Source organism: Rhipicephalus microplus, chromosome 5 (genome assembly GCF_043290135.1).
Source record: "Rhipicephalus microplus isolate Deutch F79 chromosome 5, USDA_Rmic, whole genome shotgun sequence".
NCBI lineage: Eukaryota > Metazoa > Arthropoda > Arachnida > Ixodida > Ixodidae > Rhipicephalus > Rhipicephalus microplus.
In genome coordinates this window covers 129,978,353-129,991,973 of record NC_134704.1, presented here as the reverse complement: position 1 = coordinate 129,991,973, position 13,621 = coordinate 129,978,353, and positions in this window count along the sequence as shown.

Below are 13,621 nucleotides of genomic sequence, written 5' to 3'. Positions count from 1 at the left end.
GCCTCCGTCCGTGTGTTCATCCGTCTTTGCGTCCGGATGGACGGACGGATAGACGCACGGTGGTAGTGGTCACGGACACTGGCGGTGGCAGCGGCGGCGGCGGCAGGTAACTATGGCGTAAGTGACCCTTGTTTCGATCTCACCACAGCATTCACTGTAAAAAGGGCTGAGAGGGTTCCAAACCAGCGCAGAAGTGCGTTTTAATATCGGGTGAAGGCTCAGATCCCATACACTTGGAAGCAGGTGTTCCTTGGGGAAGCATATTAAGACATTAATTCTTCTGCCTCTTCCCCTCTATTTGGCGGATCGTCACTAAAGTTGTTTCACTCACTCACCAACTATATAAACGATTTGGCGAACATTATAGCAACTTACCACATTATGTAACATACGCGGATGACACTAGCCTTTTCCTCCAGTCACGTAGGGCTCATCATTTATCACAACAAGCTAACAATGTCTTTCTTACGCGCTAATATGTGGAGCAAAGCAAAGTACTTACAGATTACCTCGTAAATACCAAAGCTGTTGTTTTCGCAGCAACCCAAAAACATGTACAGCCACGGCCACGTCTGTGGCCTTAATATGTTCTGATCACGACTTCAGTAAGTTCTGATCGGTAGAATGTGTCTATATTACGTTCTACAGCCACGGCAACGTATGGCTAGAGGGCCGAGAGCAGCTGGTTTACGCTCGGCGAAGCGGCACATTGAGGCAGTGTCGGGCTCTGACGTGGCGTGTCAGAAGCGAGCGCGGCCTGGTAGTCAGGCCGACCACGTCATAGCCCGAAACGGCCTCAAGGTGTCACCCCGCAGAGCAAAAACCGACTGCTCTCGGCCCTGTAATCACACGTGGCCGTGGCTTTATATCGTAATATAAACATATTCTATCGTTCAAAACATATTGCTACGGGGTGCCACAAATGAACATTGTAGAAAAGAGGACGATGTTTAGGGTGAGCTCGTGCAGACCGGGCTCCATATTGTATGCCTGCCTGTTTACAAAAGTAAATGTATTTTTCAGACGTCTTGTCCCCGTCACATTTTGGTGGAGAGTGCGGGTATTCCCACAGTAAACACCACGACGATTCTACGCAGCGGACGTTCCTTCGCTGCCTGTGCGATGCCTGATCAAGACGAACACGAGGATTCTTCGGAGACTATCCCAACCGCGCTTCGTCCAACTACGCAGCAACCAACAGCACCGCATCCAGCTGCTACTAACCGCACCGTCGTCCTGACTCAACCGCGTGACCTAGGCACATTTTCGGGCAGTGACAGTACTGACGCGGAGGAATGGCTTCAGCTGTACGAAAGGGTGAGCGCTCTTTACAACTGGGATCCGACGCTCATGTTGGCCAATATTATTTTGTACAGCTAAAGTTTGGTTTCCCAACCACGACGAAGATATCACGAGTTGGGACATCTGTAAGCAGAAACTCATCGATCTCTTCGGCAAGCCCATCGGGCGTCGTCGTGCTGCGCAGAAAGAACTAGCGTCCCGACCCCAGTCCGGCACCGAGTCGTACGTCACATACATACAACATGTGCTCGACCTCTGCCGGAAGGTTGATGACAAGATGCCGGAATCCGGAAAGGTCGCGCACACCCTCAAAGGAATCGCCGATGACGCTTCAATCTCCTCGTATTTCGAAACTCATCGACCGTAGATGACGTTATTAATGAATGCCGACGATTCCAAGACGCGAAAAGTCGCCGTATCACTCCACACTTCTCGCGTCTTCCCAACACGGCTGCAACATCAACCTGCGAGGACGCCCGTTTGGCACCAGCCCCTGCTGCTTCCGACAATATCGTGCGCATCGTGCGCCACGAAATCGAGGCAGCATATCCCCTGTCTGACCAAGTCCAGGCCCCTGACGACTCTCGCGCCACGATTTCTTTGATCAAGAGTGTCGTACGCCAGGAACTGGCCAACGCCGGACTTCAGACGCTATGCCCCGTTAACCAACCTGACTACCGACTGCCCAGTACACTTAATATGTCCCGTGGACCGAACAACCGCCCACGTTACCGGAACCCGGCAGAATGGCGAACTTCCGATGACAGGCCGATCTGCTTCAACTGTGGACGAGTCGGCCATATTTCACGTCATTGCCGCACTTCCTGGGGTTGGCAGCCGTGGTCGCATTATGCCAACACCCGACACCCACCTGCTGGCTCTCGGATGCCGATCTACACGACACAAGATGATGCTTCGCCATCCAGGCCTGCCCAACCAAGCCGCTCCCCGTCGCCCTCTGGACGCATGTCCTGCTCAACTAACCGACGTCGCTCCCCCTCACCCTCCTACCACCAGTCCTCGGAAAACTGACGGGCGCAGCTCCTAGAGGTGAGCCTGCTTCGACGACTCGACCCCAAATTCCTCTACACACGATACCCGGACACAACAACTTGATTAAAGTAAATGTTGACGGTACTTCTGTGGCAGCACTCATTGACACCGGCGCCCACATATCAGTCATGAAGTCACATATCAGCCTTTGTGCTCGACTCAAGAGAGTGCTCACTCCTGCTCCGATCACTGTTGTCCGAGTAGCCGATGATGCAACACCAGCGGTCACTGGGATGTGTGCCACCCGCGTCACTGTTGCTGGACGTCATACCACTGTTCTGTTTTACGTACTGGACCACTGCCCACATGACATCATTTTGGGACTCGATTTTCTGTCGGAGCATTCCGCCCTAATTGACTGTTCTGCTGGTGTTGTTCAGCTCGTCCTACCACACGCCGTTGACCCTCCTGATCCTGCGCCACCAAAGCTATGCTCCGCCGACTTTGTTCGCCTATCTTGTCGAGCTGTGACGTATATCGACGTCTCTTCTGATCCACCTGTGGCTGACGGCGATTATGTCATTTCACCTAATCCTACAGTACTCTGTTCGCTCAATGTTGCGTTCCCCCACACCATCATCACAATGAAGAACAACGTGGCATGTCTCCCTATTGTGAACCTTGGACTTTGACCTGAAGTGCTGCCACGAGGAATATCCCTTGCAACCCTTGCCCCGGCCGGCGACTACCACATATCGGCCTTAACAGAGGATACACCGTCATCTGCAAGTATTCAGTCGCGCAGTACACTAGAATGCATAACTGGAATGATTGCCTCTGATCTCCCGGCCGAGCATGGGTCTGCGCTTCGTGGCCTTCTTGCGTCGTATCAAGACGTCTTTGATCTCTGCGACCAACCCCTAGGTCAAATGACCTTCGTAAAGCATCGGATCAACACCGGTGATGCAAATCCAGAACACCGGCGACCCTATCGGGTTTTCTCCACCGAGCGCCACGTCATCCAGCAAGAAGTCGACAAGATACTTGCCCGAGACATCATTGAACCTTCTTCAAGTCCTTGGGCTTCACCCGTTGTGCTTGTGAGAAAGAAGGATAACAGCTGGCGCTTCTGTGTCGACTACAGAAATCTTAACAAGGTTACAAAAAAAGACGTGTATCCTCTGCCGCGGATAGACAATGCTCTTGAATGCCTTAGTGGAGCAAATTATTTCTCTTCCATCGACCTTCGTTCCGGATACTGGCAGATATCAGTTGATGATCTGGACCGTGAAAAGACGGCATTTATAACTCCCGACGGGCTCTATCAGTTCAAAGTAATGCCGTTCGGGTTATGCAATGCCCCGGCTACATTTGAACGAATGATGGACCCTCTTCTTCACGGTTTCAAGTGGTCAATCTGCTTATGCTACCTTGATGACGTCATTGTTTTTTCGCCAACTTTCGAAACTAACCTCGAGCGTCTCTCAACAATTCTTTAGGTTTTCCGCAAAGCAGGGCTCCAACTAAACTCGTCGAAATGTCACTTCGGCCGCCGGCAGCTCACTGTCCTTGGACACCTTGTCGATTCTTCTGGTGTTCGTCCTGATCCTGAGCCGTCAAAGGTGTTCGTCCTGATCCTGGTGTTCTGGTGTTCGTCCTGATCCTGGTCCTGAGCCGCCAATGATTTGCCTGTGCCGACCTCTGTGAACGATGTTCGAAGCTTTGTGGGTCTTTGTTCTTACTTTCGTAGATTTGTGCGGAATTTTGCTGACGTCGCACGCCCGCTCACGGAACTACTAAAAAAATGTGACTTTTGTGTGGGGACCTGAACAATGCAGAGCATTCGTTGAACTGACGAGTAGACTTACGACGCCACCGATTCTCGGCCACTTTGATATATGCGCTCCAACGGAAGTGCGTACCACCAGCGGCCACGGAATCGGAGCCGTTTTGGCACAACGACAGCATGGCTGTGAGCGCGTTATTGCATATGCTAGCCGTCTTTTATCGCCAGCAGAGCGAAATTACTCCATCACAGAACGCGAATGCTTCGCACTCGTCTGGGCAGTGGCTAAATTTTGGCCGTATTTGTATGGACGCCCGTTCACGATTGTCACTGATCACCACGCCTTATGCTGGTTGTCGTCCTTAAAAGATCCTAGCGGACGTCTCGGCCGGTGGGCTCTACGGCTACAGGAATATTCCTACACAGTTGTCTACAAATCAGGTCGCCACCATAAGGATGCTGATTGCTTGTCGCGTCATCCAGTAGACCCAGCAGACCTTTCTGAGAGCGATGAGTCTACTTGCGTTTTGGCACTTTCCGCGTTTAGCAACACCGGAGATCAGCAACGCCGTGATCCGCACCTCAGAGATATAATCCTTCGGCTTAGTGGTCCCACAACTCCTCCGTCTCTCCGTATGTTCCTGCTCCAAGATGGCGTCTTATATCACTACAGCATGCATCCTGACGGACCTGAGCTGCTGTTGGTCATACCACAACATATGCGTCAGACTGTCCTTGCACAGTTGCATGATATTCCGACAGCTGGTCACCTGGGAGTCTCAAGAACTTATGACCGCGTTCGACGTCACTTCTTTTGGCCCGGTATTTACCGATCCACCTGCCGTTACGTCGCCTCATGCAAATCCTGTCAACACCGCAAAAAACCAGCAACCCTTCCAGCGGGACACCTTCAGCCCATTCAGATCCCATCCGAACCATTTTATAGGGTAGGTGTTGACTTACTAGGACCGTTCCCTTTATCGGCCAGCGGAAACAAGTGGATAGCAGTTGCCACGGATTACAGCACTCGGTATGCCATCACACGGGCCCTTCCTACCAGTTGTGCGACCGACGTCGCTGACTTTCTTCTAGAAGACGTCATATGACACCACGGTGCTCCTCGGCAACTGCTTACCGATCGGGGTCACTACTTTTTATCACAAGTTATCCAAGACATATTACACTCTTGCGCTACAAAGCACAAGTTCACAACGGCGTATCATCCTCAAACCAACAGGCTCACAGAGCGGCTAAATAGAACCATCACGGACATGCTCGCCATGTACGTTTCTTCCGACCATCGTGACTGGGACTCCACCCTTCTATTTGTAACATTTGCCTATAATACGTCTAGGCATGACACTGCAGGTTTCTCGCCATTTTTCCTCCTGTACGGACGAGAACCTACGTTGCCTTTCAACACGCTCCTTCCTGCCGTTAGCCGCACGTCAGAATATGCCCGCGATGTGATCTCTAGAGCTCTAGAGGCACGTGAGATTGCTTGCCGGCGTCTGAGCGATTCGCAGGAACGACAACGACAGGTCTACAACGCGTGCCATCGTGATGTCCACTTCAGTAAAGGTGACACAGTCCTTCTCTGGACGCCGTCGCGGCGAGTTGGCCTGTGCGAAAAGCTGACTTCACCGTACTCGGGTCCGTACCGTGTGGTGCGCCAAGTCACCGACGTGACATGTGAAATTGAACCTCTTAACGCCACCAGCGCGCGATCGTGTTCTGACGTTGTTCACGTCACTCGGCTGAAACGATATTACTCGGACCAACCAAGCACCGAGACGGTGCTTTCGCCGCCGGGGGTGATGCTACGGAGTGCGACAAATGAACATTGTAGAAAAGAGGACGATGTTTAGGGTGAGCTCGTGCAGACCGGGCTCCATATTGTATGCCTGCCTGTTTACCAAAAGAAAAGGTATTTTTCAGACGCCTTCTCCCCGTAACATTATTGAGGTCATGAGAGATCTGAAAACACTTGGATTAATCTTTATCTGCACTTATTTCGGTATAAACGCATCGAACGAGTATGGCGAAAGCATGGGGGTGCTGGGCGGGCTTCGAGGTTTTTTGCCATCAAAAATATAGCTGTTAAGTTAAATAAAATATTTGTCGCTTATGTTAATATAATGTAATTAAGTATGAGAAAAAGCGCCCCAGTTTTCTTCTAAAGAAAGCATTGCACCACATTGCGTGTGTTCCTTATGAAAGTCACACAAAATGATTATTTCTTCAGTTCAACATTCTTGGTTACAATTGAGAGTTTAACCTTACAATAACGTATAAGGAAAATGTAAAACGAAACCACACTGGATTTATTCGTATTTGTAGATTAATTGAACCATATTACCTCAAGTATAACATTCCAGAGCGAGAAACTTGGCCTAACTCATTTTTCCAAACCAATGTTATAAAACACCGTACCGTAATGCAGTGCTACCATACCGTATACTAATTCTGTTATGTAACCTTAAGGGTAAAACGTAAATCTGGATATTACTTCACACGTAGAACGCCAAAGCAGTATTTTTTGGCCGTGTGCCTTTATACGAGTAATGTATGCAATATCTGTGTTTGCTTTTCTTGCTTGTTCCTTAGACAGGATACATCTTTCATTTTGGTAGTGCATGAAACTCATTATGCGTACTCTTATGGGCCTGGAAATTTGTATGGTTTAACCATGGTGCATATGTTCATAATTGCTTCCAAAAGACTTGTACTGTTTGCAAGAAATGAAAATTGCGTCGAGGTGTATATCTCAAAAAAATCACTGTAGTTTGTGGTGTATATTGGTACAACGCATGTCAGAGTTACATTTGCAATGTTTTTCGAGGAATAGTTTGCATATCAATGCATAAATTGCGGTTTTTTAAAGTGTTTATGTGTTAAAACAGTCGATTGTCTGCTGTCAAGTTCTGCTGGGAAAAACACCTATAATGGCCACTTTTTGCTTCTGTCCTATCAGTTGTTTTCATGATGAAAGTTAAGTGAAGTAATTTGAATCCTAAAATATAGTTATATACAAAAATAACCGAGCATTAATTACAATAATTTAATTTACCTAAAATTGCAAAACATTGTTCCGAAATACCCGGCGGATACTCGCACCACGCATGAGAGGGCCCCACAGGCTCAGCAAGCGTGCGATTGTCGAGGCAGTGGCAAGGGCGTGATTGCCAAAGGAATCACTAGGTTGCCCGTGCCCATTCCGCGCACTTGCTCAGGTATAAAGTTAGCTAAGCCGCATGAAGCGCAAGATTTAGAACAATGTATTTAGAAATAGTGGTCAACGATTTAGAGTACTCGGTACTCTGTCAGGATTTAAGCGAGAACTACACAACTACTACATAAATTAACCACAGAATCGGCACTGAATTAGAGGAGAAACAGCACAACATTAGGTTCCAAATTTACAGGTATTTTTTGGTCTGTCTTTCTGTCCTCTTTTCTATTTTTTTTTTCTTATCTCTATTATTATGTTTATTTCCACTTCTTTCTTTCTTTCTGTATTTATTCGTCTTGCTCATTATTTATAACTTGCTCTGTCTTCCTCGCCTTTCTCTCTAATTTCCCATACTTTCTCTGTTTTTCCCCCGCTTTCCTTGATGCTCTCTCTTTCTCTCTTTTCACACATTCCTGTCTTGCATTTTGTTTTGTCTACCTCTTTTTTGTGTCTATTTCTTTTTCTGCCTTCATATATTTTCTGCTTTTCTTCCTCATTTTTCTCTCTTTTTTTCTGAGACCCATTGGACGTTTCGCATCTCACGCCGGACAAATCGGCGCAAGTCTTCTGGGAGTGAAGCAGTCCATGAACAAGAGGCAAAGAGAGCACGTGCCAGTTCATGATGCTGATATTGTTTCGTTTGCGACTAACGGGGCTTTCCGAGCTCGAACAGCTCAGCTGTTAAAAGGCACGTGACGTAGCCCCCTAACCCTCCTTCGACACCTTAATCTTCCTTCAGCCAGCCCTCATTCACTTAGTAACATTAGCAGCCTTGTCCGCATCGGTGGTGCAATGGTTATGGCGTTCCACTGCTAGTTGAAAAGCGACGGGTTAGGCTCCAGCCGCGGCTTTCTCATTTCAATAAAAGTGAAACGCTAAACGCACATGTACTACATGTGCTAGAGTGTACATGACAAAGAGAGCCCTCGGAATGGCTGCAGCAGCAATTAAGAAAAAATGAAACCCAAACCAGGTCAAACCAGTTGTGGCGATGCGATCCGTAGTCTGCTTTGTGTCAACGTTTAAAAGTAGCGCCTGGCTCCGCCAAAGTGGCGCAGCGGTAGAATGCCAGCTTCCAATTCACAACACCCTGGTTCGAATCACAACGATGTACGCCCAGCTTCGCACTTGCTTCAGGCTTCGCAGCACCAGTGTGAATCTTCCCGTCAGCTCCACCATCGCTTTATTCTTGCGCCTCCAGCATAAGCTACGCTGGTGGTTCTTTTTTTTTTTCAGGGGCGAATCTCTTTAAGTTCGAGGCTTCTCCTTTGGCATTGGTGTTGCCGTTGTGCGCCGTAGCCACTGCTGACGATGATACTGATGATGATGAGCTACAAGCGCATTCCAGACCACACATTTTCTTTCTGCCAATCGCGGCACAGCACATGCATGGTATCCACTATACTCCATGACGATGACCATGACGCTGATGTCGATGAAGATGTTGACGATGATGATCACGGACAATGACGGGCTTGTGCAGTATATGATCTCTCGATATGCTCTTTGATGCAATTCATGTGACTGGAAACAACCAATCACCACCGGGGGAATGTGCCCAGATCTCGTGTTTGCCACATTCAGGGTAGATCCGATGCCGCAAAGAAGTCACAATGAAGAGTAAATGAGATTCACAACGCAGCACATCGTAGCAGTTGGGCTAATAAATATTGTATATAACTGTACACCGCTTGGCACTCATTTACATGCGTGAGGGGTCAATGTCGCGGGTGATTTACAGTAAGACCAAACGTTCACACTGCTTCGCCCACTCATTATCGTTCACTTCGTGGATAGGCGGTGCTTTTTTTTTCTGTTAGGGTAGAATGTTTACTGCAGTACCAGATACAGTTTTTCACCCTATGGTCCTCTCTGCTGCCTCCGAGCCTTCAAATATCGTGTCTAACGTTGTTCATTGCATCATACGGTTCGTAAGGCTTCCTGTTATCCGGCAAGTTTTTGCGTGTTATCAACGTTGACGCTCCACGCACGCATACATTTGTTTAAGTAACGTTATCTTGACGCGTGCAAGAAGTCCGTGATTGAAATCGCGGTGCCACACAGTTCTCAACCGGATTTAAAAAATACGCGTGATGATAGAATTGCATTAAACTGCCTGGGGTGCAGCCTCACCGGTGACCACCGTCGGTAACGCACTTCCTCACCAGACAAGGGTTGGCCACCCTGGAGCAGTATCTGACCTTTACCTCCCCCTTGAACACGTCAATTAACACGCGGCCCTCACTTTCCAGTGGGTGCGAAGCAGCTGACCACAGCGGTGGGCGGATCTGCAACGTAGCAGAGGGTGCTAAGAATCTCTGGGTCCAGACAGGCCGCCATTGGAATCTGAGCTTGACAACGTTTAAGGTTAAAACCTTACCTATGAAGGCAAGTCTAGCTGTATTTTTCGAAAAGTTTGAGCGTGTTAAAATGGATGTAATAGGGCTCAGTGTTGTTAGGAGGCCAGATGAGGCCTATACAGTACTACAGAATGAGCACGTCATTTCCTATCGTGGCTTGGCTGACAGAAGAGAACTCGGCGTGGAGTTCTTTATCCACAGAATAATAGATGGTAACATAGAGGAATACGATAGCAGTAATGAAATGGTCTTAGGTAGAGATGTGCACGGGCTCCGGGTAGCCCGAAAGACCGAGCCCGACCCAGCCCGTGTGCCGGACTCTGGCAGCCCAATGTCTTTTCACTTGGGGCCCCAGCTGGGCTCGGGCTTCCTTGATGAATCATGGGGCCGTGCTCGGGCTTCCTTGTTGAATAATAGAGCCGGGCTCGGGCCTGATCAAAAGCCCGTATCAAGCCAAAAATATAGATTATGTGCCTAAATTCCCGATGTTCAAATGTGTGCTTACTTTGCACAAGAGAAGTACACTTTTGTGAAAGAAAAATATTCGTTTTGTGATAGTTATCACAGTTGGATTGTATGTGAAATAATTAGCTGAAATTTACGGCTTTTAACACTAAGGGCCGAGAGAACAGCACATGTATGTATGTACTAGAAGTGAAATAACTGGCAAACGTTTCGTAAATGTTTTGTTCTTCATCCTATACACATCGTACGCAAAAAATAGTTATCGCATAAAAACAGTTCCAGTGAGGTACGGCCCACTTTTTTTAAATGCATTTTCATTTTTATGTTGTCATGTGCTTTATCGAGTAGTTCATCGAGTCGGAACAGGTCGGGCCGGGCCGGGCCTTGGGATACGCCAGGCCGGGCCTGGGCGGCCCGTCCTCTATACATAATGGGGCCAGGCTGAGCCGCCTACGGCAAACATCGGGCCCGGGCTGGGCCAGGCCTTGAAACTGCGGCCCGTGCACATCTCTAGTCATAGGTAACGTTTTAAACTCGATAAGCTATACGGGATGAAGGTGGAACAGGCTTACGCGCCTACAGACAGCCATGACGACGTGCTAGTTGAAAGCTTCTATGAGGACGTGGAATCGGCAATCAGTGAGGTAAAAACACAGTACACTACACTGATGGGTGACTTCAATACCAAGGTAGGGAAACAGCAGGCTGGAGACTAGGCAGTAGACGATTATGACATCGGTACTAGAAATGCCAAGGGAGAGTTATTAGCAGAATTTGCAGAACGCAATAACTCACGAATCTGAATACCTTCTACCGAACACGAGGACACTGTGTGCGGACACGGAGGGGCCCTAATGGTGAAAGTATAGGAACTAAATAGACTATATACTGAGTGTACACCCCGGCATCGTACAGGATGTGGAAGTTCTTAGCAAGATACGATGCAGTGAGCATAGATTGGTAAGGCCTCGGATACGCCTAGACTTGAAGAAAAAACGACATAATTTGCTACGCGAAAAGCCAATCAATTAGTTAGCACTGAGAGGGAAAGTACGGAAATTCAGAGCCTTTCAGAACATTCAGTGGTAACGACTGCAAGCACACTTGTTTGATACCCACGAGAGCATTAATAATAGAAAATTTTCCGTAGTGGGCCTGCAATCGCTGTGCTCTTTTTCGTCATTCTTCTGAGAAGCGAGAAGCATGCTATCCGCTAAACATTTGCTACAATTTTGTGCCAATTGTTCATGGAGTGGCTGACGACGATGAGAAATTATGGCTGAAGTGAGTATGCGCCACAGTTAATAGGGGAATAAGAACAAGGTTTTATAAAGGGTTGGAGCATTCGACAACCCAGTCCTTACGCTATTCTCTTTGTGCGACGACTGGCTGTTGTTTCGCTATTTTAAAACGATTTATATGTCGTATTAACGCGAATATTTTCCCGACATCAAGCCTGCCTAAGGCAAGTTTGTCAACAAGTCATAGAGAGAGAGAGAGAGAGAGAGAGAGAGAGAATTTATTAGACGGCAGAGAGGTCGGCCTGAGCTAGTTCGCTATAGCCTGCTACTCTACACAGGGGATAAGGGAAAGGGGAAGGAAAGAGGGATGAAGGGTGATGATGGGGACAAGAAGAGGTGGTGCGTATGTACAGTAGCCACTTAGCATAGTACCCTACAGTCTAGTTTCTAGTCCAGTGCTTTTTATAAAGTCTAGAACAGCCTTTGTAACAGTTTTTGACACTATTTGGTCGTTCATTGCTGACAATATGTGGCTTTCACTTAATGGTGTTCGTCGAATGCTTGCGAACGTTGCAGTTAGCATTTTTCTTTGCGCCACGTATAATGCACAGTCACAAAATATGTGAGCTATCGTTTCGCGCACTTGGCAGCGTTCACAATTCGGGCTGTCCGCCCGGCCGATTAGGTGGGTGTAGTGGCGAGTGAAGGCGACGCCCAGGCGAATTCGGTGCAGTATATTAGCATGTCTTCGGCTGATTTTATCTGGAAGACGAAAAGCCATACCGGGGTCTGTTTCCCGCAGACGCTTGTTCCGGTGATCTGGTAGCGACCAGTAAGTGGCAGCGCATTCGTGCATGAGTGATTTCAACAATGTGTTGACGTCACTTCGCGAGTACGGTACTTTGACGTACACAGGAGCGTTGTATATTGCCGCTCTTGCTTCGCTATCGGCTGTTTCGTTGCCAACCAGGCCGCAGTGTCGAGGAATTCATTGGAGTGTAATCAAGTGACCGCTCCTGTGTGTTAGGTCAAATGCTTGGACGATTCCTAACGCTAACTCGTAAAATTGGCCTCTTCTTGAGCAAGAATGGATAGCTTGAAGCACTGATTTTGAATCAGACAGAATCGTCCATTTACGCGGTGCTTGGTCGTTCACAAATTTTATGGCTTCTTGTATAGCAACAAATTCTGCAGCTGTTGAAGATGACCTATAATCTAATTTGTACTGTCGGGAAATACTGAGTTGAGGGATCACGAAGGCTGCAGCTGAGGCGGATGAAGTTACGGATCCATCGGTATAAATGTGCACAGAGTCGCTGTATCGGTCATCTAAATGTGCCAAGGTGAGTTGCTTGAGGGCAATATAAGAAACACGCGACTTATACGAAATCCCACGTATGTGAAGGCACACCAGCGGTTTAGTCAATGTCCATGGAGGCACTGCAGGGATTACGGCTGGTGCAAAGCCTGAAGGAATCATGTGCCTATGCGTATCGAGGCATCGCGAATAGGTACAACCTGGTCGGTCCACTGGTAGCGAAGACAACGGGTGCTGTGCATGTCGGGTCAGCAGACGAAGGTGCACTCGAAGTGGCTCACAGGACGTGTAAACCTGTATAGGGTAGGTGCGGGACTCCTCTATAGTGCCAGAGGTGGACGTGCACCGTGGCAGGCCAAGCCATATTCTCAGTGCTCGTGCCTGAAGGCTCTCTAAAGTACGAAGGCACGTTGCCCGCATGCTGGAAAGCACAAGTGAGCTGTACCTTATATAGCCCACAAACAATGCCTTGTATAACTGCAGAAGACTTTTCTCCGAAGGGCCCCATCTCAGTCCTGCTATAACACGAAGAACATACACAAAACTGATTAGTTTGTTTCGCAGCAGAGTCACATGCTTTGACCAGGACAGGTTGCGATAAATGACAACCCCTAAATAGCGGTGGTGCTTGACCACGGGAATCACTGCTCCGTGAACAAAGATTGGGTACCGCAACATTGATTTCTTCGTAAAGGCCAATGCAGCACATTTTGCTATTGAAAGTTCCAGGCCCTGACGACGTAAGTACTTAGATGTTATTGATGTGCCTTGTTGTAGCCTTGCTCGCAGTTGTGGTCGCGTTGCTCCAGATGCCCATATGCATATGTCGTCCGCATACGCACTGATTCTGACAACGTCGGGAAGCTCAGCTTCAAGGCCAATGAGTGCTATGTTAAATAGCATGGGGCTAAGGACGGCGCCTTG